The 25,807-nt window shown below is 44.7% G+C and overlaps 1 protein-coding gene across 1 annotated transcript in view; it reads left to right on the top strand.

Annotated features, from left to right (window-relative positions):
• The first annotated feature begins 1,758 nt into the window (after positions 1–1,758).
• pkig (protein kinase (cAMP-dependent, catalytic) inhibitor gamma) overlaps positions 1,759–25,807 on the top strand; it is a 31,174-nt gene continuing 7,125 nt past the window's right edge. The window contains exon 1 of the mRNA XM_072448873.1: positions 1,759–1,978. The gene's annotated coding sequence lies outside the window, so the exon portion shown is untranslated. The remainder of the gene's footprint in view (positions 1,979–25,807) is intronic.

Genomic DNA, 25,807 nt, shown 5'->3' with positions numbered 1-25,807 from the left:
GTCGTAAACAAGTCCTTTTCCTGTGTGTTGTTGTGGACCCTCCCTCATGACATCATCGGTAATCCCCCCGCCATGCGCTCATGTCATGGAGGCGCCGTAATTACTGCCGCGTGTGAGGAGATTTGCCTGGATCATCCGGACTTCAGGGGGTTTCTGTAAATGTTTAGGTCCTGAGATCATCACACCGTGTGTCTGCTCCGGCCACACAAAGGGGGCGCTGTTCTCACTGAGCCGCAGTGACTTTAGAGCGTTTATTGTTTTGGGTGACGAGAGGTCGATGGGTGTTTCACAGCAGATGCAGATTGCCTAACTTTTGTGTTTGAAAGGCCGAGTCGTTTCCCCCAATGATGTCACAAGAAACAACTCAACTCATGCTCAAGGCAGCAGGAGAACATGCATACGATCATAAAAGAAATAAAGATAAGATAAGATAAGATATTCCTTTATTGTCCCACATGGGGAAATTTCATTGGTGCAACGCAGGTAGATACAAGACATGATTAGTCCTGACTCTGGCACCAGCAGGAGGCCGGTCCATGTTTAGTCCCGACTCTGGCACCAGCAGGAGGCCGGTCCATGTTTTAGTCCTGACTCTGGCACCAGCAGGAGGCCGGTCCATGTTTAGTTCCAACTCTGGCACCAGCAGGAGGCCGGTCCATGTTTAGGACACATTTTCACAGTGTATCATCTGACCTAACAGCAGCATGTAGAGGTTGAACAGAAGGGGTCCCAGGACTGACCCTTGGGGCACCCCACAGGTCAGGGTCATGTGGTCTGAAAACGATGGCAACAAATAGTTTCTGAAATAATCGTCAGCTAATTTAGTGATCAAATAATTGTTATTTGGACAACACAAGTGTGAAAACATGCTACGCGCTGAGAATGTTTCACGACTCCGACAGTGTTGTAATTATAAAATACACAAAAAATATACCACATTTATAACTATATAATGTTGTAAGATTCTCATTTCAAGTCAATCTTGTTCTTAAATGATAATTTTACTCATTGAGTCTGTAACAAATAATCTAATCTAAATGAATCATTTTTAGTCAGTTGTTTGGATTAAACAGGAGTGATGGGCAGATCGATACCAAATATCGATATATCAGAACTGACAGAAGTATTGAAAAGATACTTAAAGATATCGATGCTTAAATTCTCCACAAAAATTGTAAAAAAAAAAGAACATTTCAGAATTTTGAAATGTGTTATTAATGACGAATGATTGACTAGGTTCAAGCGCAGGGCCACGCCTCCTAAGCACGCCCCCTTTTACCCAGCAGTCTTTCTACATTTAGAACCCAATATAAAATAATATTATTCCTCTCAGCCCTCCAGCTGAGACGACCCTCTGAGACGGCGCCCCCTTGAGTCCAGACTCATCATCGCTTATTATCTAAATAAATCATATTTTGCATATCTTGTTGCGTGGTTTGTGCCGGTGAAATATGGTTTATATACTTTTCATTTGAGCTCAAGATGATGTCATAAGAAAATAATGTTTGTGAAGGTAAAACAGTTTTAAGACATTGGTGCCACTGTTGGACCGGCCCACAGTTGGACCGGCCCACTGTTGGACCGGCCCACTGTTGGACCGGCCCAGTGTGATCAAGCCCATTGGTGAACCGGCCCATTATAAACCGGCCCACTGTGGACCAGCCCACCGAGGCGCTGATTGGTCCAGACACGCCTAACTCCATTTTGGAAAAGAAAAAACAGCTGTTCTCAGACAGAAGCTTTCCCGGTGTTGGGAGCGGATTCCCGCAGAGCCAGAGGAGCCTCCGGTGCTGCTCCTCCTCCTCCTCCTTCACCTCCTCCTCCTCTTCACACCGGAGACGCTACGACGGAACGCGTACAAACTCCGGAGCGCAGCCGCCTCGTCCTGGCGCAGAGGGAAACTTATCCCGGGGAAAGCTCACGGTGTTTCATGTCCGTTTCAAACGCGTGGATGAACGGAGGCGGCGGCGCGGCCAAGGTGAGCGACGGACGTGAGAGAACCGCGGACACGCACGCGCTTTCGGGTCGCTTTCACCGCGACGCGTTTGATGTTTGATGCGGTCACGATTCCGCTCGGTTCCGCGGTCGCAGACCCCTCCCCCGCACAAACCCGCAGCGTAAAAATCTCTTCCAAGGAGACTCCGCGACGCGGCGTCCCGTAGCCCCGCCGTGCGCGCGCGGCACACAGGCCCGTCACCAGTGCGTGTTGTGGCTGGCGCGCGCGTGAGTCCGTCCCACGCGCTCGCGCCGCTGCTGGATTCTTTCCGCGGGGCTCGTGACGGGCTGGGGGGCTTCTGGGGGGCTTTCCGCGTCCCGTCGCTCCCCCCCGTCGTTGCTGCGCCTTTTCACGCTCCTAAATCGCGCTCCGACACCGCGCTTGCGTTTCGCCCGCGTGCGTGAGAGGCTGCGTTGACAACAGGTCCCACGACGATCGCGGTCGAGTCGAAAAGGCAGTCGGCGAATGACCGCGATGATCGAAGCGCCTCTTGTTCTGCAAACAGCGCCGCGTCCTGTTATTTTGTGTCAAACCTGTTTCTCCGCGTGGAGTTTAAACCTCTGCAAACGTCCTGAGAGTTCTGTCCTCTCACTGATGTGTGTCCAGCGATTATACGGCCGATTAATCGTTTGTAACACGAAACTCCAGATGAAGGTGACTTCACTGATGTCGATTAAACGGATAAAACTGCTCTTTGATCAAAAGCTCTAAACTTGGATACACCATTATTCGATTACTGAATTATGATAGTTATCTCAGGATTTCAAGATTATTCTGTTCATAATTAAGTCATAATATAATCGACTGAATAATCGTTGTGATATTTTTCGATTTTGTTGTTCAATTTAAAGGAATATAACGTTTTATGAATCAAAACTAAGTCCTTTCTGCTCAGCCTTTTATTCACAAACGTACATTTAAATGTAAAGTGCTTTTTTATCTAGCTGTTTATGTCAAATTTCTCGTTTGTAAGGTTTTATTGGATGAAGCAGGTCACATGTCGAGCGGAGAGAACATTTAGGATCTTGTCACTTTAGTCGTGATATTAATCGTGAATAATTGTTGTTGAAATGGTGTCGCACTGTTTATCGGAGAATTCTCACTCGGATACTTTTCTAAACCCGCTCAGGCCGAACGAGCTTCACGATTTGTCGCAACTGAATCGAAATCGCAATTTGAACGGTCCAAGTTTGAAAATTAAAGTGACGTATGACAGGTTTTTATGATTGTCTAATTTTGACTTTATTTGGTGTGTTTATACCTGTTATATAAATGATAGTTTTACACCAATCGAGCAGGTATTTGTGGAGGAAACGTTGAAAAATCTGTAGAAAATGACAGGAAATGACATCACACCAGGAACAGGAAGTGACATCACACCAGGGACACTCATTCCTGTCAAAGTTGATGCAGAATTTACACAAAGAAACAACTTTTTTGACTTTCTAAATATTCAACAAAATAAAGTCGCTCTTATATATTTTTATTTGTCAAATAAAAAAAATGTGACATCAAATGAGTTTTGGCCCAATGTTTGCTGGGTAATTTCCTAGTGTGATGTCATCAATTTTAAACAGGAAGTGAAATTATAAACCAAAAAAATTTGCCATTCTGGGACAACATTTTTATAAATTTCAGCCAAATTGAAAATATATTGATCTTAACTGTGCTTAAAGCCTCGTGCAGACCGCGGCTGCTGACGCGTCCAGTTTACATTCAAAGTCTGTGTAAACGCATGTCGAGCACGTCCTGCGTTTCCCGGCGTCCTGCGTTACCCTCGTTTTTGCGGCGTGATTGGTGCGTTTTCGTACGCTCTCGATGCTTTGGGCGCGCGCATGAGGCGCCCAAAGTGGCTGGCGCGACATGTTCAGCTTTGTTCAGCTTTCTGCATCAGATGTGCCGCAGCCGCCAATCAGAGATGACATGCTACGCACGACCCGGAAAAAGACCCAAAACAAACTCCGCAAGATAAAAAAAAATCCTTAAAACGCAGCAAATATTGATATTGACTAAACTCTGCTCAAAAACAAAATATCCCGTTCTTTTTATGTAAAAATCATCTTGTTCCTGGACTATATAAACGTGTATAAACCTCTGCAGTATTAGTTTATCAGTTCAGATTTCTGTTGTTTACAATGCGCACTCTGAACAGAATCATACTTTTTAAAAATCTAATTGCTAGAAGTTTGTCAGAAAAATTGCTATTTGATTTATTTATTTATTTATTTATTTATTTATTTATTTTGATCACATTTGATGCTTATTTATGTGTTGCCCTGGATACTTGTATTCGTCTCGCAGTTTGTAAACGCTCCAACTGGGGCTGAGAAAAATCCCAAACAAGGACAAAATGTGACTTTTTCCTGAACCGTTTTAGAATGACCTTGAGCTTTGGCAGATCCAGCATGAGACCGCATGGAAACATAAGGAAAGTAATATGACTTACAGTTGGAAAACACATTCTGTTTTCATCGTAGCATTGACATCGTTATCGAGTTTTGAGCCTAATACTGCGACAACGCGAACGGCAAACCTAATCGCTCGCCTGAACAATCACAATTAAGACGGTCGAGCGCTTTCTCCGCACAACGACCGGCTGAGCGCGGGCATAAAGGGCCCGCTCGGGTTTCGGTGGCTCTTCTGGTTCACAGACCGGGACGTGGGAGGAGCGCTGAGGCTGCGGGGGGGCGGGAGAGCGGCAGAGCGAGACCCCACACTTTGCATCTGAGTGTGGCTGGGCGAGTGCCAGCGTTACTGGGCACGGGTGACGGTGCAAGTAAACACTGGCTGCTCGCCTGGCCGGCCTGTCATCGGAGGTCGTCTTTGGAGCGCAGTCCAGGGCCGTGGGGTCCGGGGTTCCTCTGCGTTTGACCCATCTTCAGGAGGTGAACGTGTCGGGAGCAGTGGGTTACGCGCTGTAGAGCTGTAGTCGACCGAAGGCTTGTCCCGTCTACCTGTTAGTCGACCGAAGACTTGACCCGTTAGTCGACCGAAGACTTGACCCGTTAGTCGACCGAAGACTTGACCCGTTAGTCGACCGAAGACTTGACCCGTTGACCCGTTAGTCGAAGTTCAGTCTTTAACAGACTGCAAGAGGCGAGGATCGTTTGCATGATAAAATGATAAATAGGACACAGACATGACAATAATTTGATCAATATCCACATCGACAAGACTTGCCCCGCACAGACTTGTCCCGTCGACCCGTTAGTAGACCAATGGCGGCAGAGCCTGAAACTGGCCAGACCCTCGAGTATCTCGATGGTCTTCCCTGTTGGCCCTTGATGGTCGGTCCATTTTGTGTCGCCCAGTGTTTTGTGAGGCCTTTTTCCAGAGAGATCCGTTTATTGTGTCCATGGCAGGAGTTTAACTGGTGTTCTTAAGAAACGTAACACATTTTCCCATCAGAATTCACTCCAAACATGTGACCGTCTCTTTCCCATTTAAAGCAGTTGGTGGAGACGTTGTCCAAAATGTTAGATATTATTCCCCTTGAAAGTTAAATACATATTTCGAGCAGAGATTTCTAATGGTCATGACTTTTAGTTGTTGTTGTAATAAAATAAATGATAGAATAATAAATACCCATAATTTCAACATTCCTAATCTTTTCACGTGATTCTCTTTGACAATCTGGTGAAAAACCTTTGACCTTTTGTATTCCAGACCTTGAGTCTCAGGTCAGTTCTATTTGGTACAAAACCTTCATATTCTTTTGATGATTTGTAGAGTTTTAAATTAGATTACAGTTTTTTTTCCCCTTGCCGCACAAATCGGCATCGGCAAGAGATAGTCTTATTCCTCTCAACAGTCGGTCGAGGATGGAGATCGTGAGAGTCTGAAACAGAGCGAGAACAATAATTTTTATCGTTTCTATCCTTTTGACTTCGACTTCTCCAGATCTTTTTTTATAGTTGTCAAAAGTTGGATTTGATGTTAATTGTGGCTAGATCTTTCTGGAAGACCACACCTAAATATCCGAGAGATTCCGTTTGACATTTAAAGGCATAGGTCTCTGTAAAGGTCAGAGGGGGGCGCCAGAGTGAGAGGAAATTACCTTTTATTTTGCGGGTTAAACAGAGCTTTTGTGATTAAATTGTGATGTGAATAATCGATGGAGAATGATCTGGACATATTTGATCTCTGTTCAGTCGCGGCCTTAGAAGCACAAAGGCCTTTTCCGTTTCCCTTCTTCTGGGACGCGGCGGCCGATGTTTGCAAAGCGCGTCGTTATCTTCAGTTTTGAGCGCCGCGTTTCCACCGTCGCCTCAGATAAACAGATTTACGGGAGGGAAATCTCAGTGGGTTAAAATGTGGGTTAAACGGAGAATGTGAAGCTGAGCCGTTAGGACTGAGCGGCAGCAGCAGATTGGATGATGTCTGTGGCCAGTTTACCAAACATGGACCGTTTTGTGTCTGCGAGCGACCCACGGGGAGAAGGAAGGACAGATAGAAGAGGGGTAAAAGAGAGGAAGAGGAGAGGGAATGTGGGACGAGCGTGCGACGCGCCTTCAAACATCCTCCATGAGTCTACGTTTATCTTGTATGTGATGAACGGCAGATTGTGCTTGGCCCGAACCCAAAGCACTTGTGTGTTTTTCACTGTTTTTAGAACATTAAGAACATTCTTCCTGGAGCAGATCTGCCTCTTTCCCTGAGAACATTCAGAGCTCTTCTTCCATCTCTTTCTCTTTTTCACATTTAGAATCGGGAAAGAGTTTCTTCATTGATTTAAGTACAGCAAAAAATTATGTATACTTTTAGTATAAACGGTGTGATCCAAGATATCTCTATCTGGATTGGACTTAAATAACCCTATTAGACCTGCTTTGGACCTGCTTTGGACCTGCTTTGGACCTGCATTAGACCTGCTTTAGACCTGCTTTAGACCTGCTTTAGACCTGCTTTAGACCTGCATTAGACCTGCATTAGACTTGCTTTAGTCTGTGGAACTTCTCAATTAAAAACGATTCTTGACTGTCAGAAATGAATGAATCTTGAGCTCAGTTCAATTCGACCTTTTAATAAACTGTATAATTCCCTTTTATTTAAGTCGTGACCTGTTTCGATGGATCCATCATTTATCTCTATGAACAGATGTGCCTCGCCAGAACAAACCTCAGGAACAGCTGATCGGGGGCCGATCGGGGGCCAAACGGCTAAAAAACGAGTGCATTTTTACCAGGTCTAAGATTGAACCTGGATCATTATTATTATTCCACTTCTGTGCCTCATCCATGTTGCAATACTGGAATTTCCCTTCTGTGGGACACATGAAGCGTCTCTTGTTTGAAATCTTCTCTTAAACCAGGGCTAAAAATGGACTTGAGGGCGTGTTCACACTTGTCGTTATTTGTCTAAATTGAGAGTTACAGTTACAGCGCGTAGCCGTCTGAAGGACTGTAGAAGATACGTGATCTATTTAGAGCCGTAATTACAAACCTCTCGCCACAAAAACACAGCCTTTATTTTGAGTCCAAACCCTGGACCCGGTTCAGATTTGCATATTCTCTCTGTGATCATCTGTGACTGTGGATGTTTTATTTTGATCAGTCCTGGAATCAAACCTGATTCTTTGTTTCCCCCAAAGACCAAAGTCTGTTTTTAGCTCATGGACTTTCCCAAGTTCAGTGTCGCCGGACCCGGGCCCCTAGACCGGGGCCCCTAGACCAGGGCCCAGGGCCACTAGACCAGGGCCCAATTGACCAATCAGGACTAAGGAGAAATATATTAGGAATAAATTATAGGACTAAACCAGGGCTAAATTAGAACTATAATGGCCTGAACCAGGACAGATCTGGTATAAAACTATAATAAATTATGCAAGTAAAAAATCTGAATTAATAATAATAAAATTATTAATTCAGAACTTAACCAGGAGCTAATTTTAGAACTAAACAATGACAACACCAGGACTAGACCAGAACCAAACCAGGACTGGATCTTAAATCCGGATGTGTGTAAGTCCAGTCCGTCTTTTTCACAGTTTATGTTTCGCTTGTTGCTGCACTGATATCGATTATTTATGTTCTGCCTTAAGCCCAAAACGATCTTACATTTGCGTTTGTCCTGTAAAGCTCTAAATATAGGTCTCTTTGGAGAGTTAAGTCCAGCTTGTTTTAGCACATTCTGTCAGAGTACGAGGCTCTGCTGAGCGCGTGGAGCGAGGTGCAGGTGTGAAAACGCCAAATAAGGGAATAAAAGTCTGTTTTTCTGTCGGGGGCAGAAGCGCAGAAGAAACAGAGATGCAGGGTTTAGAAAGAAGTAAAGCCGTCAACAAAAACTATACCAAGGTAATAAAACTAGTGTTGAAACGAGATATTCATGAAAACGTATTGATGCTGAAAAAAAGACTTTTAGGACGACACTTTTGCTGAAGAGTTTTAGACAGAACGTGTCCTTCTCCAACATGAACATCCGACTGTTACAGAACGTGTCCTTCTCCAACATGAACATCCGACTGTTACAGAACGTGTCCTTCTCCAACATGAACATCCGACTCTTACAGAACGTGTCCTTCTCCAACATGAACATCCGACTGTTACAGAACGTGTCCTTCTCCAACATGAACATCCGACTCTTACAGAACGTGTCCTTCTCCAACATGAACATCCGACTCTTACAGAACGTGTCCTTTTGACTGTTGCAGAACGTGTCCTTCAACATTAACCGTTTCCTTGGTCCTCTCGTCTCACAGAAGTGGTTTCTTCTCATTGCGTCTTGTTCATTCTCCTTCTGGTCTTCTAAGCCTTCTTCTAGGGCTTGAATGGTCAGTACCAGCGCCGTGTGTTGCGTACAAGTCGCCGTGTGTTGCGTACAAGTCGCCGTGTGTTGCGTACAAGTCGCCGTGTGTTGCGTACAAGTCGCCGTGTGTTGCGTACAAGTCGCCGTGTGTTGCGTACAAGTCGCCGTGTGTTGAGTACAAGTCGCCGTGTGTTGAGTACAAGTCGCCGTGTGTTGAGTACAAGTCGCCGTGTGTTGAGTACAAGTCGCCGTGTGTTGAGTACAAGTCGCCGTGTGTGTGTGTGTGTGTGTGTGTGTGTGTGTGTGTGTGTGTGTGTGTGTGTGTGTGTGTGTGTGTGTGTGTGTGTGTGTGTGTGTGTGTGTGTGTGTGTGTGTGTGTGTGTGTGTGTGTGTGTGTGTGTGTGTGTGTGTGTGTGTGTGTGTGTGTGTGTGTGTGTGTGTGTGTGTGTGTGTGTGTGTGTGTGTGTGTGTGTGTGTGTGTGTGTGTGTGTGTGTGTGTGTGTGTGTGTGTGTGTGTGTGTGTGTGTGTGTGTGTGTGTGTGTGTGTGTGTGTGTGTGTGTGTGTGTGTGTGTGTGTGTGTGTGTGTGTGTGTGTGTGTGTGTGTGTGTGTGTGTGTGTGTGTGTGTGTGTGTGTGTGTGTGTGTGTGTGTGTGTGTGTGTGTGTGTGTGTGTGTGTGTGTGTGTGTGTGTGTGTGTGTGTGTGTGTGTGTGTGTGTGTGTGTGTGTGTGTGTGTGTGTGTGTGTGTGTGTGTGTGTGTGTGTGTGTGTGTGTGTGTGTGTGTGTGTGTGTGTGTGTGTGTGTGTGTGTGTGTGTGTGTGTGTGTGTGTGTGTGTGTGTGTGTGTGTGTGTGTGTGTCCCCAGTATTACTATGTGGTTTTAGTCGAGTTCTGAACCTGGACTCGGGACTTGACTTAAATCCAGGACTAATGTGTTCATTGTTGTCTTTAATTGTGAAATGTATTCTAACGTTTCTAAATTAAATTTGGAAACCTTTTGAATAAGTAGTCGTAAAAAAAAAATGTTTTTTTTGTAAAGCAGAACTAACACTTGGACGATAGAGCTCCTCTTGTGAAAATACACTGTCAGAAAACAGACTCCAAAGCTTTTTCTTTATCGAAATAAGAGTATAATCAAACATTTCACGTTGCCAGATACAAAAATAAGAGCCAGGGTTTCTCAGAGGAGTTGTCTTTGGGCGTTGGCGGCTGGTTTTCAGCTCACAGACAGCAGGGGGCGACGACGGACGCTTCAAAACGCCCTGAAAACACACATTTAACCATCGCAGGGACTTACAAAGGTCAAAATGTGACTTGGCTCTGCTTTAATTGGCAATGACTGAACACTTCTTGGCGCTTAACCACATTAACAGTGAAATGAAGATGTGTTTTGTATCACATTTATATAACTCTCCTCTAAACGTTCCATTATCCTTAAATACCGCCATGACTCATTACATCAAACCGCTGGCCTTCTACTGGATTTAACGTTAAGTTCGATTAAACGGCTTCATTCTAACACTCGCACACTTCGAACATGTTTAATGCCTTTATTGCTGTAGATCGTTTTTATCCGGACTCTTCCATAGGTTTTCTCCTTTTAACTCCGCTTGGTCCTCGCCTTATTATGTTATGATCAGATTATATACTCTGCGTTTGGGCCTGACACAGACTTATGGTTGTGAACCGTGTGCGTTTATTATTACAGCCGTTAAGATCAACCGTCATTTTAATGCATTTCAATGTAAAGCATCATCGAGTTGTGATTTTTAGATTTGCAATTTATGTTTTGATGGTGTTATTTCTGTTCACATTTCAAATCGGATTGAAAGATTGAAACTGCTAAACAAATAGAAGAATCTCTTGCGTCTGGAACATGTTCGTAACGCTCTAAACCACCGAGTTCGTCGTCGTTTTTCTCCACAATAAGAGGAGATTAATTTAAATTTCATAACTTTCATAACAAACGATGCATTTAAATAAACTTGTCAATCTTGTAGTTACTTTTACCCAGAACAGAACACTCGGATTGCAACAGTGAAGTGACTTAAGTGTCTGAAATGGTGGTTTTGCGTTGGGTCATCAAGCTTTTTTCATCTGTTAAAGACGGGACAGATTCGTTAAATCAATCCGTTTCACTGTCATTTGTTTCGTTCAGACGCTCTGAGATTGGGATTATAATCAGGCAAATGGATTTCTGGTCGGGCGAAATGGCGTGGAAGTAAAACGCGATGTGGATTTAAAGCCTTTTTTTTTTTTTTAAAGAATGACTTTCATTAGCGGTCGTTTGCGTCGGCTCTCGGGGTCGGGAAGCGAAAACACAAACCGTGATGTGAATGGAACGCTCATCCGGTCGTCGTTGATTTACCGGAGTATAAGCCAGAAAATGCATAATAGAGAAGAAAAACGCATATGTAAGTCACACTGGAGTATGAAATGCAGTTGCAAGTGTGAAAATAACAAGCAATATCACATAAGTCGCTTCGTATATAAGTATATGTATAAATATAAGTATAAGTTGCACCCCGGCCCAAACTATGAAAAAAGGTGCAACTTATTGTCCGGAAAATACGGTTGTTTGTGTTTGGCTCGCAGACTGTACGTTTTGCATAAGGATTTGCGTTTTTCAAATTTGGCGAGCGCAATTTTCTGACCCGGTTAAATCATTTGGGTTGAAATAATAACGTGAAAAACCTCTTCAAACGGGTAAAACGTGTAAAATGGTAGATAATAGTTTTGGAGAGACTCAAAAAGAGCGGATTACAAAGGAAATACACTTTACTTTCAGCATGGGTTCAAATAACGGTTCAAATAAAGCTACATTTGTGATATTTTGTGTTTTACAGTCGTTTCATACAAGTGTTTAGTGCAGTGTTCGAGACATTAACACATTTGACTATGTGCAGGATTTTTTTTGAGATGATTCTGAATCGAACTGAGCTGTGTCACTTTAAAGGAAAGACTTGGGTTCTCCTCGCCTTTGTTCCCTCTCAGCTTTGATCTCTTCCCCCTCTGCAAACGGCGGCTCACGCTGACTTAATGTTTCCTGCTGGTGTAAAAACAGCAGTTCCCACGGGAGCGGCAGAAGGGGCGGGGCCGACAGTGGAAGACTGACCTGACGCCGCGAAACGGGAGGAACGTGTTAAAAAGACTTTTAAACGATTACTCAAGTTCACATTTAGTGTATTTTTTTTATCCCCGATGTTGTGACTATTTCTCCAACTCCTGCAGATTTTATTTGGTGTATTTATACTTGTTCATACAAATGTTGTACATACAAATGATAGTTTTACACCAATCGAGTGGGTATTTGTGGAGAAAACGTTCTGTAGAAATGACAGGAAGTGACATCACACCAAGGACACTCATTCCAGTCAAAACTTATGCAGATTTTACACAAAGAAACAACTTTTTTAATTCAACTAAAATAAAGTTGCTCTCATGTATTTTAATTCGTCTATAAAAGCAATTGGAGGAGACTTCCAGATCCGTACACAAATCTGGGCAAAAGGATAAACTCTATGCTCTTTTACGTCACGTGGAATATCCTGACGCCCACTGAAACGCGAGCGCTCGTTTATTATCGCGCTGCCGTTGTTGATGTTTTGTCACTTGAGCTTCCACGTTGTTCTCAGTTTGCTGCCACGCCGACGCTCCCCGCTCTCTCCGCGGCGTGCGAGAGCCTGGGAAAAGGACGGGGCCATAAACAAAGCGGGCAAACAAACCACCTGCTTCCTGCCGCCCGCTCTGGCGCTGTCAAATGTGCAAGCAGAAATAGAACACGCCGGCGTGCGGGGAGAATCGACATATAAATCCAGATGATATCGCGGCGGAGGAGACCGGACGGGCGCATTCACGGTGTTTTATGGCCTGCAATGGGAACAGAGAAGCGCGTGACCAGGGGAAAGTGATACAGGGCCGATACCGTGCTAAAGGACATGTATTATGCATTATTGTATTATATTCGCCAATGAAATCTGACGTTTTAGAAATTAAAAGTTTGTGTTGAAAAGTACATATGGATTTGAATGAACCTGGCATTCCCTCATTGGATTTGGGTTTGAGCTCCACCTACTGGCAGCTAATGTAAGCACGCGGTAGTAACAAATAGAGAGAATGAAGCTCACCGTAAAGCGCCGTGGACAGAACAAACGCTGCGCTGGCGTTTCCTGACTTCACAGCCGCAATATCGAGTCAATATCAAGTCAATCTCCCAGAGCCCGCAGGAGCCCATAGGAGCCCACACAAGGCCCCGGCGCCGCCAGGGAGATCCAAGATGGCCGACCTCCCTCGAGTGTCACTGTTTGGAGGAGACGGTCGGTGTTGCGTTCCAGGCAGAGGTCCTGCGGTTTAAAACGCTGAAACTTTATTGATCGCGAGGTGGCACGCTGTGGTCGTAGATACTTGAGGGAATCGAGGGAATCCCCACGGAAACCGATGTCACGACCTGTTCACAATTAGACCAGATTTAGAGGCACCACAAACGATTTAGTGTCCGACGCCTCGAAATACTGCATTTGATATTGAACAACGCATGAAAATGACATGTTAATGGAATAAAAGAAAAGGTTTGATTTTAAAAGGTTTTGGAGTGTACACTAAGTTATTAGATTTCTACCTATTTATAATATTAATTGTAGTGCATTAGTTGGCAAGTCTATTTTTATAGTTTATTTTAATCCAGGTTTTCACGATTTTCTAATTTTGACTTAATACCTGTTGTACATATAAAATATAGTTTTACACCAATCGAGCAAGTGTTTGTAGAGAAAAAGCTGAAAAATCTGTAGAAAATGACAGGAAGTGACATCACACCAGGGACACTCATTCCTGTCAAATAAATCCCAGCCGTTTGTTTCTGATTCGTAGTGCGACATCAGAGGAACAGGAAGGCGTAACTGGGCGGGGCGTAACTGGGCGGGGCGTAACTGGGCGGGGCGTAACTGGGAGGGGCGTAACTGGGCTAACGGTTCAAACTGAATGTTCCGGGCTCATGTTTCAACAGGGCCTTTAAGTGTTCCCACGATCCCCACGCAACAAATTAATTAAAATAAACCAAAATGACAGTGTCTCCTCTCGCTCTATAGTCTTTAATTGTAATATAGATATCTAGCACATTAAAGGTGCACTATGTCATTTTCCTTTGACCGATCTCTCCGTGGTCATCGTTTTGCCGAGTGTTCCACAGTTTGGTATTAAATGTAATTCATGGATTTTTTTATTGCTAAACTTAAACCCCTCGACGTGTTTAGATTAGCCTGGTTATTTATGCGGAAAAATAAGGTAAAGTAAGTCATTTCTAAGTTTAGACGGCGCAGACACGTTTGTTGTTTACGTTTGTACACAAAAGTATTAAAGGACACATGTTACGCTAAAGGTACTTTTTTTTTCCTGCTCTTCTAACCCTGTTCTCACGTCGTTCCTCATCACAAACTCGGTTGCAGCACGATTAGCTTCATTCACACTAAAGCCCTCTCCCCTCCGAGCCTCAGAAACACTCCGTTCTGAGTTTCATTCACGCTAAAGTCCCCTCCCCTCCGAGCCTCAAACACTCCGTTCTGAGCTTCATTCACGCTAAAGTCCAATCCCCTCCGAGCCTCAGAAACACTCTTCTGAATCTCCTCCATCACTGACCTTTTCTCCATCTGTGACTCAGAGAATCTTCTGCTGTTTTTAACTCCATCAATCATCTCCAGACTCGCTCTGTCTCATCACCATCAGAAGAACTGTGAGCTGAGACCAGGAAGTGAGAGGCAGCTTATATTAAACTGGGTGAAGTGTGTGTGTGTGTGTGTCAGTCAAAGTTTGCGATGTTCGGAGGCTAACGCTAACATGTGGACCCGCTTCTGTTTAATATCACTGGATCGGACCCGTAATTTGTCTCCATGGAGATCTATTCGAGGCCATTCCATTTCAACAAAGCAAACGTCTCACAAGTTGCGTTTTTATTCCGAACACAGTATTTTCCTCGTCCCAGTGAAACGCAGAGTTGACAGAGGCGTGGAGGGAGTTCCCCGTCAGGCAGCGTGAGTCAGCGCTGAGTCAGGAGCAGGTGCCCACGTCCCAAAATACCCACAATCACAAAGAGATCTCGGCGCGAGGGGAAAACACGAAGAGTCCGCGGAACCGTACGGCCGAGCGAATGTCTGTTTGGAAGCTTGGAGCCGGCTGCTGCACGGCGACGGCGCGGGACACTAACTCAGAGCTACATGCTTCTCTCGATCTTCGTCTCTGGCCGGCGGCGAAGCGTTTGTGCCGAACGCCGGACTCCGACTGTGTCACGGTGTAGAACGTGGTGATTGTTGCGAGGAGGAAGATTGTTTAGCCGGTGCCGATTGTTTAGAACCCGGAGAAACAGACAATCGATGAGCTCTGCCGATATGTTTGGGTCGACTAAAGACATGTGGCAAAAACGTTCAAAACCACTAAGTATCTTTCTGTATATGACCCAATCTGCAATAAAAACTACAACTACACTGGTATTTATGCAAAACACGACTATTAATGCAGGAAAATGTACAAGGAATGATGTATTTATGTATAAAGACAGAATAAACTCACACTTCCCAAGATGACTGTCTTTTTACATATAAATAACCCCCAAAATACTTAATATAAATACTTTTTTAAACTAATGTACTTCATACCTGCTCATTGTTGCTGCTGTGCCAGTTTAAATCCTCATCGAGATCAGGGCTGTTTGGCTTCATTTCCCAGAAGGCCGAGGTGTCTGGGCCGGAGCTGCACAACACGACACTGTAACGCACAAAATATCCCCAACGCTGTTGCAATAATTTATTTACAGTAAAATAAAATGACGGCTGATGGATTATATTTTTGAGAGAAGTACAAAAGGCTTTACCCACATGACATGGTCTGAACCAGGACCGAACCAGGACCAAACTAGAACTTGTTCCGCGATTAAACCACTTAAACCGGGAGTGTCAAACTCATTTTGGGTCACGGGCTGAACATAACGTAAAAAATAAAACGATAAAAACTATAATGAATTAATGGCTTTATACAGTTCTTTGTGACACTGAGTCCATATTCATGCAGCAGCAGGAACAGGCTCATAGACTTGTGATATGATTATGAAATGTAGATATCATAGTTTCTGCACAAACTCGGCATGAGCTCACTGCTTTTATAGTTTAAGCTTATTTTAGTGACAAACTCCTCCTGCAGTGACTCAAATGAGGTCATTGTGTTTGTGTTCAGTCACATTAGTATGAACATGATAGAGCAGCTTCACTCTGTCATGTTCATACTTTATTACACTCTGAGCTGTGTTTTTACCTGAGGCTCATGATCTGTCCAGGTTTGATCTGGTCTGGAGGTTTTCCTCTCAGAGCATCATCACAGAAGATTGTTTTCTTGTTGTTAGCGCCACATTAGCTCCGCTTTAGCTCCACATTAGCTCCACTTTAGCTCAACATTAGCTCCACTTTACAGCAACACTGAGCAGCACGGGGGAGAGGCAGTTTCTGCAAAGGATTGTGGGACAATGAACCGCTGTACATCGATCGGAAAATGATAAATATGAACAAGAAATGTTCGGCGATCCGTATTAAAACGTTGCATGTTTGACTCCCTTGATTTAAAGACGATCATCATCATCTCCTCTTTTGTCATCATCATTTTTGTTGTGGGCCGGATTAAATTGTCAGGAGGGCCTGATTTGGCCCTTGGGCCTCATGTTGAACAGCCCTGATCTAGATAAAAGGATCAATCGATTTATTCGCATTTTGTTCGACTAAGACTCAATGTCTCTAACTTTAGATCGTTTGAGTGATGTTTGTCTTTAAGCCTCTAACTCGAGTGCGTTCAACATGTGAAGATCAGTAACATTTTGGATAAGATAAGATATTCCTTTATTGTCCCACATGGGGAAATTTCATTGGTGCAACGCAGGTAGATACAGAAGAACAGATCACTTATAGGAAGTCTGAAAAACACTCCATCTCCTATAAATTAAAAAAAAAAAAAAAAAACTCCCATAGACAAATAAATACATAAATGTGATACAGATATCAGTTTCTTGTCCTGCTCACGATGTGGATCGTTCTTCAGATTATTGTAGATGGAACAGTTGTGCACGAGAACATTTAGACATTAGATTTAAAAGTGATCCTTAATAACAATATTTACATTTCCATTGTTCTGTTCTCGCTCCCCTTTTCTAAATTAACATCTGTCGTTCTTATGTAACGTTTTTCTGATCGATCCGTTCTGGGGAAACTTCTGCGACGCCGAGCGAATCCGTCCAGCTCATCGACTTTTTTGATCCGTTTGTTTTATTCATGACTTGGCTCCAACGCTGACGCTAATAACAGGCTCGCGGTCAGTGCTCTCCCCTCGTGGTCAGTGTCTCGCGGTCAGTGTTCTCCTCATGGTTGGTCAGTGCTCTCCTCTCGCGGTCGGTCAGTGCTCTCCTCTCGCGGTCGGTCAGTGCTCTCCTCTCGCGGTCGGTCAGTGCTCTCCTCTCGCGGTCAGTCAGTGTCTCGCGGTCAGTGTTCTCCTCTCATGGTTGGTCAGTGTTCTCTCGCGGTCGGTTAGTGCTCTCCTCTCAAGGTTGGTCAGTGTTCTCTCGCGGTCGGTCAGTGCTCTCCTCTCGCGGTCGGTCAGTGCTCTCCTCTCGCGGTCGGTCAGTGCTCTCCTCTCGCGGTCGGTCAGTGCTCTCTTCTCACGGTCAGTCAGTGTCTCGCGGTCAGTGTTCTCCTCTCATGGTTGGTCAGTGTTCTCCTCTCATGGTTGGTCAGTGTTCTCCTCTCATGGTTGGTCAGTGTTCTCTCGCGGTCGGTTAGTGCTCTCCTCTCAAGGTTGGTCAGTGTTCTCTCGCGGTCGGTCAGTGCTCTCCTCTCGCGGTCGGTCAGTGCTCTCCTCTCGCGGTCGGTCAGTGCTCTCCTCTCGCGGTCGGTCAGTGCTCTCCTCTCGCGGTCGGTCAGTGCTCTCCTCTCGCGGTCGGTGACCCGGCCCATTAACAGGAGTAAAATGAATGTCTTTAATGGGCCTGTAGAGTTGGGCGTCATGTAAAATTGATTATATTGCAATAGTTTGGGAGGAATACAAAATTAGAATATTGAGTCCTGATGCTTTGTGAAAATGTCTGAATTTTGTGATCAAGATGAAGTGAACTAATATTAGTATGAAATAACGGCTTCCTGTCAGAACATGTATCGTTTATTAGCTTTGGTTCAGTCTGCGGCGGCGCAAAAATAATGATCAATAATCATGATGATAATTCCTTTTTAGTGGAGACGTTAAAACATTTCAACACAAACGTCTCCCATCACTTTTAGACGATATTTGAGTCGTTTTGGGTCGACTTATTTACTCGTTTGGTCTAGAAACAGCCACATGTCCGTTTCTATAGGCGATGCCTGAGATGCTTGTTTTGCCACTTCGAAATGATCCGATACCGATGTGAGCTTTGTATTAAAATCCTCCCTTTGTCATTATCATTATTAAACATATATTTAGCTTTATCACTCGTCAGAACTATAAGATCTGTCGCCTTGAACATGGCCTCTGCTCGCTTTGGCCTCGGGATACGGCGCCGACTCCGGATCCGAGTTTTATCCGCGACGTGCCGGTGTCGAAAGCGCTTTGAGTGACAGCGTGCGCCTCGTTTCCCTGGAGACTCAGTGTAAATGACTAAAGCGGAGGCGCGGCGGGCGGAGCTGCGACTGTCTCCGCCCCGGGGGAAATCAGGGCTTCACACCGGCGCGGCGCGTGGCCTCCAGGGGGCAGGAGAGCGGGCCAAAACACATGTCCTGTAGAGGCAGATATTTATTTACGAGGGGAAAGAGGCGGCACAAAGAGCAGCGGAGGACGAGCGAAGATGTTCAAACCTCCCAAAGGCCTGAAGTGTCGATGTGAGATAAGTGCAGGTGACTTTTTTTCATAATTTAAGGCCGGGAAATAATCAACAAGTTAGAGTAAGTGTCACGTTGAAACAGACTGAGTTTTATCTTGTGGCTTTAAAATGACCCGGCGTTCGTTTCTCTGTTTAAAGTGATATGACTGGTTTTAAGATGTAACGGCTGTGGAAGTCTAAAAATCATGGCTTTACATTTTATTTGTCTTTGTTTATTCGTCTTATGTATTTTTCCTTATTTATTTGTCTTATTTATTTTTTCTTTGTCTTATTTATTTTTTCTTATTTGTCTTATTCATTTTTTCTTATTTGTTTTATTTATCAGTCTTATTTCTTATTTATTTTATGTATTATACCGATCCTGTCAGAGCAGTGCACTGTATACTGTAATTAGATTTTGAAATAATCATATATTTTGGGGGAAGTGATCACAATATTTAGAGCTGTCAAAAGTATAAACAAAATATCCCATAAAAATGACAAAATGTGACTTTTCTTTGAACAGTTTCAAAATGATCTTGAGCTTTATCAGAACTAGAATAAGACCACAATGTTTAATACAGAAAGAGTTATTTTGTGTTGTAAATGTATGTGGAGTATATTCCTCAGTATTGGAATCGAGTTAGTTTGAGCTCTACTACATGGAGTATGCGGTATATTCTTAGTATAGTTTGAGCTCTACTACATGGAGTATGCGGTATATTCTTAGTATTGTTTGAGCTCTACTACATGGAGTATAATCTTAGTATAGTTTGAGCTCTACTACATGGAGTATGTGGTATATTCTTAGTATAGTTTGAGCTCTACTACATGGAGTATGCCGTATATTCTTAGTATAGTTTGAGCTCCACTACATGGAGTATGTGGTATATTCTTAGTATAGTTTGAGCTCCACTACATGGAGTATGCGGTATATTCTTAGTATAGTTTGAGCTCTACTACATGGAGTATGCAGTATATTCTTAGTATAGTTTGAGCTCTACTAAATGGAGTATGTTGTATATTCTTAGTATAGTTTGAGCTCTACTACATGAAGTATAATCTTAGTATAGTTTGAGCTCTACTACATGAAGTATAATCTTAGTATAGTTTGAGCTCTACTACATGGAGTATAATCTTAGTATAGTTTGAGCTCTACTACATGGAGTATGTGGTATATATTAATATTGTTTGAGCTCTACTACATGGAGTATGCGGTATATTCTTGGTATAGTTTGAGCTCCACTACATGGAGTATGTTGTATATTCTTGGTATAGTTTGAGCTCTACTACATGAAGTATAATCTTAGTATAGTTTGAGCTCTACTACATGGAGTATGTGGTATATTCTTAGTATTGTTTGAGCTCTACTACATGGAGTATGCAGTATATTCTTAGTATAGTTTGAGCTCTACTACATGGAGTATGCAGTATATTCTTAGTATAGTTTGAGCGCTACTAAATGGAGTATGTTGTATATTCTTAGTATAGTTTGAGCTCTACTACATGAAGTATAATCTTAGTATAGTTTGAGCTCTACTACATGATGTATAATCTTAGTATAGTTTGAGCTCTACTACATGGAGTATAATCTTAGTATAGTTTGAGCTCTACTACATGAAGTATAATCTTAGTATAGTTTGAGCTCTACTACATGGAGTATAATCTTAGTATAGTTTGAGCTCTACTACATGGAGTATGTGGTATATATTAATATTGTTTGAGCTCTACTACATGGAGTATGCGGTATATTCTTGGTATAGTTTGAGCTCTACTACATGGAGTATGCAGTATATTCTTAGTATAGTTTGAGCTCTACTACATGGAGTATATTCTTAGTATTGTTTGAGCTCTACTACATGGAGTATGCGGTATATTCTTGGTATAGTTTGAGCTCTACTACGTGGAGTATGCCGTATATTGTTAGTATAGTTTGAGCTCTACTACATGGAGTATGCGGTATATTCTTAGTATTGTTTGAGCTCTACTACATGGAGTATAATCTTAGTATAGTTTGAGCTCTACTACATGGAGTATGCAGTATATTCTTAGTATAGTTTGAGCTCTACTACATGGAGTATGCAGTATATTCTTAGTATAGTTTGAGCTCTACTACATGGAGTATATTCTTAGTATTGTTTGAGCTCTACTACTTGGAGTATGCGGTATATTCTTGGTATAGTTTGAGCTCTACTACATGGAGTATGCAGTATATTCTTCGTATAGTTTGAGCTCTACTACATGGAGTATAATCTTAGTAGTTTGAGCTCTACTACATGGAGTATGTGGTATATTCTTAATATAGTTTGAGCTCTACTACATGGAGTATGTTGTATATTCTTAGTATAGTTTGAGCTCTACTACATGGAGTATGTTGTATATTCTTAGTATAGTTTGAGCTCTACTACATGTAGTATGTGGTATATTCTTAGTATAGTTTGAGCTCTACTACATGTAGTATGTGGTATATTCTTAGTATTGTTTGAGCTCTACTACATGGAGTATGTGGTATATTCTTAGTATAGTTTGAGCTCTACGACATGGAGTATGTTGTATATTCTCTGTATAGTTTGAGCTCTACTACATGGAGTATGTTGTATATTCTTGGTATTGTTTGAGCTCTACTACATGGAGTATGTTGTATATTCTTGGTATTGTTTGAGCTCTACTACATGGAGTATGTTATATATTCTTAGTATAATTTGAGCTCTACTACATGGATTATGTTGTATATTCTTGGTATAATTTGAGCTCTACTACATGGATTATGTTGTATATTCTTGGTATAGTTTGAGCTCTACTACATGGAGTATGTTGTATATTCTTAGTATAGTTTGAGCTCTACTCCACTTCAGAGCATCAGCAGATCTCCCTGACCTCTGGCCCTGGTCAGAATCCTCTCGCTGTGACTTCAGACAGAGCAGGTGGTGTTTCCCTGATGCAGTTTTACTCCACATTCGCAGCAGATCCGGCGGGACGAGCTGGCGGCCTCTAATGGAGCTCTAAGTGTGCTGACTCACGTTCCCTTGGAGATCCTTCAGAATGGTTCTGCCTGATTTGTGTTGTGTGGGCACTGTACATTCGAGTGGAAATGTCAGGACGCTCGGCTCCTCGCACGTGTTCAAGTCCGGGACAGGAAGTGCTTTTATGGTCTAAACAGGACTTTACCTCATCCCTCTGCGGCGTGAAAGGGAGGAAGAGGAAAGAGCGCGGCTTTATTGACTTTAAAGGCGCTCCCGAGTCGGGCTGGAGGCGCTCCCGGGTCGGGCTAGAGGCGCTCCTGGTCGGGCTAGAGGCGCTCCTGGTCGTGCTAGAGGCGCTCCTGGTCGTGCTAGAGGCGCTCCTGGTCGTGCTAGAGGCGCTCCTGGTCGTGCTAGAGGCGCTCCTGGTCGTGCTAGAGGCGCTCCTGGTCGTGCTAGAGGCGCTCCTGGTCGTGCTAGAGGCGCTCCTGGTCGTGCTAGAGGCGCTCCTGGTCGTGCTAGAGGCGCTCCTGGTCGTGCTAGAGGCGCTCCTGGTCGTGCTAGAGGCGCTCCTGGTCGGGCTAGAGGCGCTCCTGGTCGGGCTAGAGGCGCTCCTGGTCGGGCTAGAGGCGCTCCGGGGTCGGGCTAAAGGCGCTCCTGGCTGCGGGTCGGGCTAAAGGCGCTCCTGGCTGCGGGTCGGGCTAAAGGCGCTCCTGGCTGCGGGTCGGGCTAAAGGCGCTCCTGGCTGCGGGTCGGGCTAAAGGCGCTCCTGGCTGCGGGTCGGGCTAAAGGCGCTCCTGGCTGCGGGTCGGGCTAAAGGCGCTCCTGGCTGAGGGTCGGGCTAAAGGCGCTCCTGGCTGAGGGTCGGGCTAAAGACGCTCCCGGTCGGGCTAAAGGTGCTCCCGGTCGGGCTAAAGGCGCTCCTGGCTCCGAAGTGGGCTAGACACACACAAGACCAAACTTGTCATGTTTTTAGTGACAGAGGATTGGATTTAAACCACTCGATTAAAAAGACCAAACATTGACATTTGGACATAATTGAATCACGAGTGAAATTGTATTAATTGCCTTGCTCTTCTTAAAAGTACTCGTTATTTGCATATTTTAATGTACAAAGGCAGACAAACTCACCAGTCACTCACTCATTGTGTGTCACAGGATTCTGTCAGAATATTCCAGTGAGAATAACCCGGTTTCTCTGAACTAGGACAGGTTTACACGGATCACAACCGGGACATGGGACGCACTGTAAAAACATCCATCCATCCATCCATTTTCTACCGCTTGTTCCCTTTTGGGGTCGCGGGTGACTGGAGCCTATCCCAGTGACTTCGGGCCTTAGGAGGGGTACACCCTGGACAGTGGCCAACTTGTCGCAGGGCTGACAAAACATATTCTACTTAATACAGCACTTTAACTTTAGCACTTTGTCACTTTCCACCACAGATTAGGCCCGAGCGCCTTGTCTGCTTGTCATGACCTGACCTCTGACCTCTGACTGGTGCGTCTGTCAAACTGACACTGACCTCGTGCTGTGGGGTCAAGTGCAGGAGCAGACAAGGAGCAGAGGTCACGGGGTTAAATGGATCAGGCGCGGCTCCTTTGAGAGTCTTGTGTTTGCTGTTTGTACCACTGCACCTGACGCACCGAGACCAAAACATCACAAACACAAATCATTTTGTTGTGCAAGTCCTTCTGCTACGATAGTGGGTGAACGTCTACCTTCAGTCTTATTTTAGTCCTGCTTTAGTCCTGCTTTAGTCCTGCTTTAGTCCTGCTTTAGTCCCGCTTTAGTCCCGCTATAGTCCCGCTATAGTCCCGCTATAGTCCCGCTATAGTCCCGCTATAGTCCCGCTATAGTCCCGCTATAGTCCCGCTATAGTCCCGCTATAGTCCCGCTTTAGTCCCGCTTTAGTCCCGCTTTAGTCCCGCTTTAGTCCCGCTTTAGTCCCGCTTTAGTCCCGCTTTAGTCCCGCTTTAGTCCCGCTTTAGTCCCGCTTTAGTCCCGCTTTAGTACCGCTTTTACGTTGAGGACGTTGACATGATTTGCATTACACAAATCTGTCTCCAAACTGCCTCTGGCCTGTTATTGATGAGGAAACTACATTTGTGCCTCTTCCTGACACAAAACTAAAATACTGTGGAGTAAATAATCGTGTGCAGCTGATTTCAGACTGTTGGACAGGTGGAGCTGGAGCTGCAGGTGAAGCTGCAGGTGAAGCTGCAGGTGAAGCTGCAGGTGAAGCTGCAGGTGAAGCTGCAGGTGGAGCTGCAGGTGGAGCTGCAGGTGGAGCTGCAGGTGGAGCTGCAGGTGGAGCTGCTGGTGAAGCTGCTGGTGGAGCTGCAGGTGGAGCTGCTGGTGCAAGTGAAGCTGCAGGTGCAAGTGAAGCTGCAGGTGCAAGTGAAGGTGCAGGTGCTGGTGGAGCTGCAGGTGCAGGTGCTGGTGGAGCTGCAGGTGCAGGTGAAGCTGCAGGTGCAGGTGAAGCTGCAGGTGGAGCTGCGGGTGCTGGTGGAGCTGCAGGTGCTGGTGGAGCTGCAGGTGGAGGTCACTCACGGCGTCTGAGACCACTTCACAGGAGACACTTTACCTCTTCAGTGCTCAACTTACAACAGTTACAATAAACTCTACAGGAGATGAACTAAAGTGGCCAATTTATGAGAGAAATCTATCTTTTATTTTCATGTAGTTGATCAGTTGATCAGTTCTACAAAGCATACGAACAGTTCTACCAAGCATACGAACAGTTCTACAAAGCATACGAACAGTTCTACAAAGCATACGAACAGTTCTACCAAGCATACGAACAGTTCTACCAAGCATACGAACAGTTCTACCAAGCATACGAACAGTTCTACCAAGCATACGAACAGTTCTACCAAGCATACGAACAGTTCTACCAAGCATACGAACAGTTCTACCAAGCATACGAACAGTTCTACCAAGCATACGAACAGTTCTACCAAGCATACGAACAGTTCTACCAAGCATACGAACAGTTCTACCAAGCATACGAACAGTTCTACCAAGCATACGAACAGTTCTACCAAGCATACGAACAGTTCTACCAAGCATACGAACAGTTCTACCAAGCATACGAACAGTTCTACCAAGTCATAAACATGAAGCCAGTTGTCGTCCTGTTTGGTCCAAAGTTAAATTTCTTTGTGAAAGTATCCACTCTGTGTTTGGGCCTCAAAACTCCTGCCATGACACGTAGTTCCACTTAGTTTCTTTATTGTTCTGTTTATTTATTTGAGACACAAATGGTGCACGATCTACATTAACCTTAATGAGAGATGCTTTGTACCAGGCGTAGCCCTGGGCAACTGATGTCTCACTGAGGGGAGGAGCCTATTGTACATGTTGTTAGTGAGAAGGGAAACCTACGCAGAGAAAGGCCCCGCCTCCCGGGAATCGATCCCAGGACTGTCTTGCTGTGACGCGAGAGTGCTAACCTTTTCCGTCCTCTGTAGAGACGAGGACAGACCTAAGCCGGCGCCATGGAAACCTAAAGCCGTCGCCATGGAAACCTAATGCTGTAATGATGCAGCGCTACATGTGCCGGCGACTCATTAAAACCAGAAGCAATTATACCGAGCTCAATCAGCCTCCGAACAACTGGGCCACTGAGGCTCCACCCCTGCTCTGAGGCTCCACCCCCGCCCTGAGACTCCACCCCCGCTCTGAGACTCCACCCCCGCTCTGTGACCCCACCCCCGCTCTGTGACCCCACCCCCGCTCTGTGACCCCACCCCCGCTCTGTGACCCCACCCCCGCTCTGTGACCCCACCCCTGCTCTGTGACTCCACCCCCGCTCTGAGACTCGACCCCTGCTATGTGACTCCACCCCCGCTCTGAGACTCAGCCCCTGCGACTCCACCCCTTTGGACTGATCACGCTGCTACTTATCTTCTGTTTTGCCTTTAAACTCTTAATAAGTTACATTTTCTGAAACCCATTTTCCTCCAGCCCCTGTAGACTTCGAGGTGGGCGGGACATGTGCAGATTTCCTTTGGAGTTTACATTGTTGACATTAGGACTAGAACCAAAATGGCGGCAGATGGAGCACATGTCACATGACCTGTCTTCTCCCAGACTGAAGGTTGTGAGAAGTTTTAGGAGAGAAAGAACCCGATGGTTCCTTTTAATAAATCAAACTAAAACGAGACTTGCAGCTCAAAACCCTTTAAATATGATTAGAAAACTTTTATCTCAATTTGATTAATTACAGTAAAACATAGTCTTGGTA

Source organism: Eucyclogobius newberryi, unplaced genomic scaffold (assembly GCF_026437365.1).
Source record: "Eucyclogobius newberryi isolate DKJ021-1_F unplaced genomic scaffold, fEucNew1.0.hap1 SCAF_17, whole genome shotgun sequence".
Lineage (NCBI taxonomy): Eukaryota > Metazoa > Chordata > Actinopteri > Gobiiformes > Gobiidae > Eucyclogobius > Eucyclogobius newberryi.
Note: the sequence above shows the minus strand (reverse complement) of the source record. Positions and strands in the feature narration are given on the sequence as shown.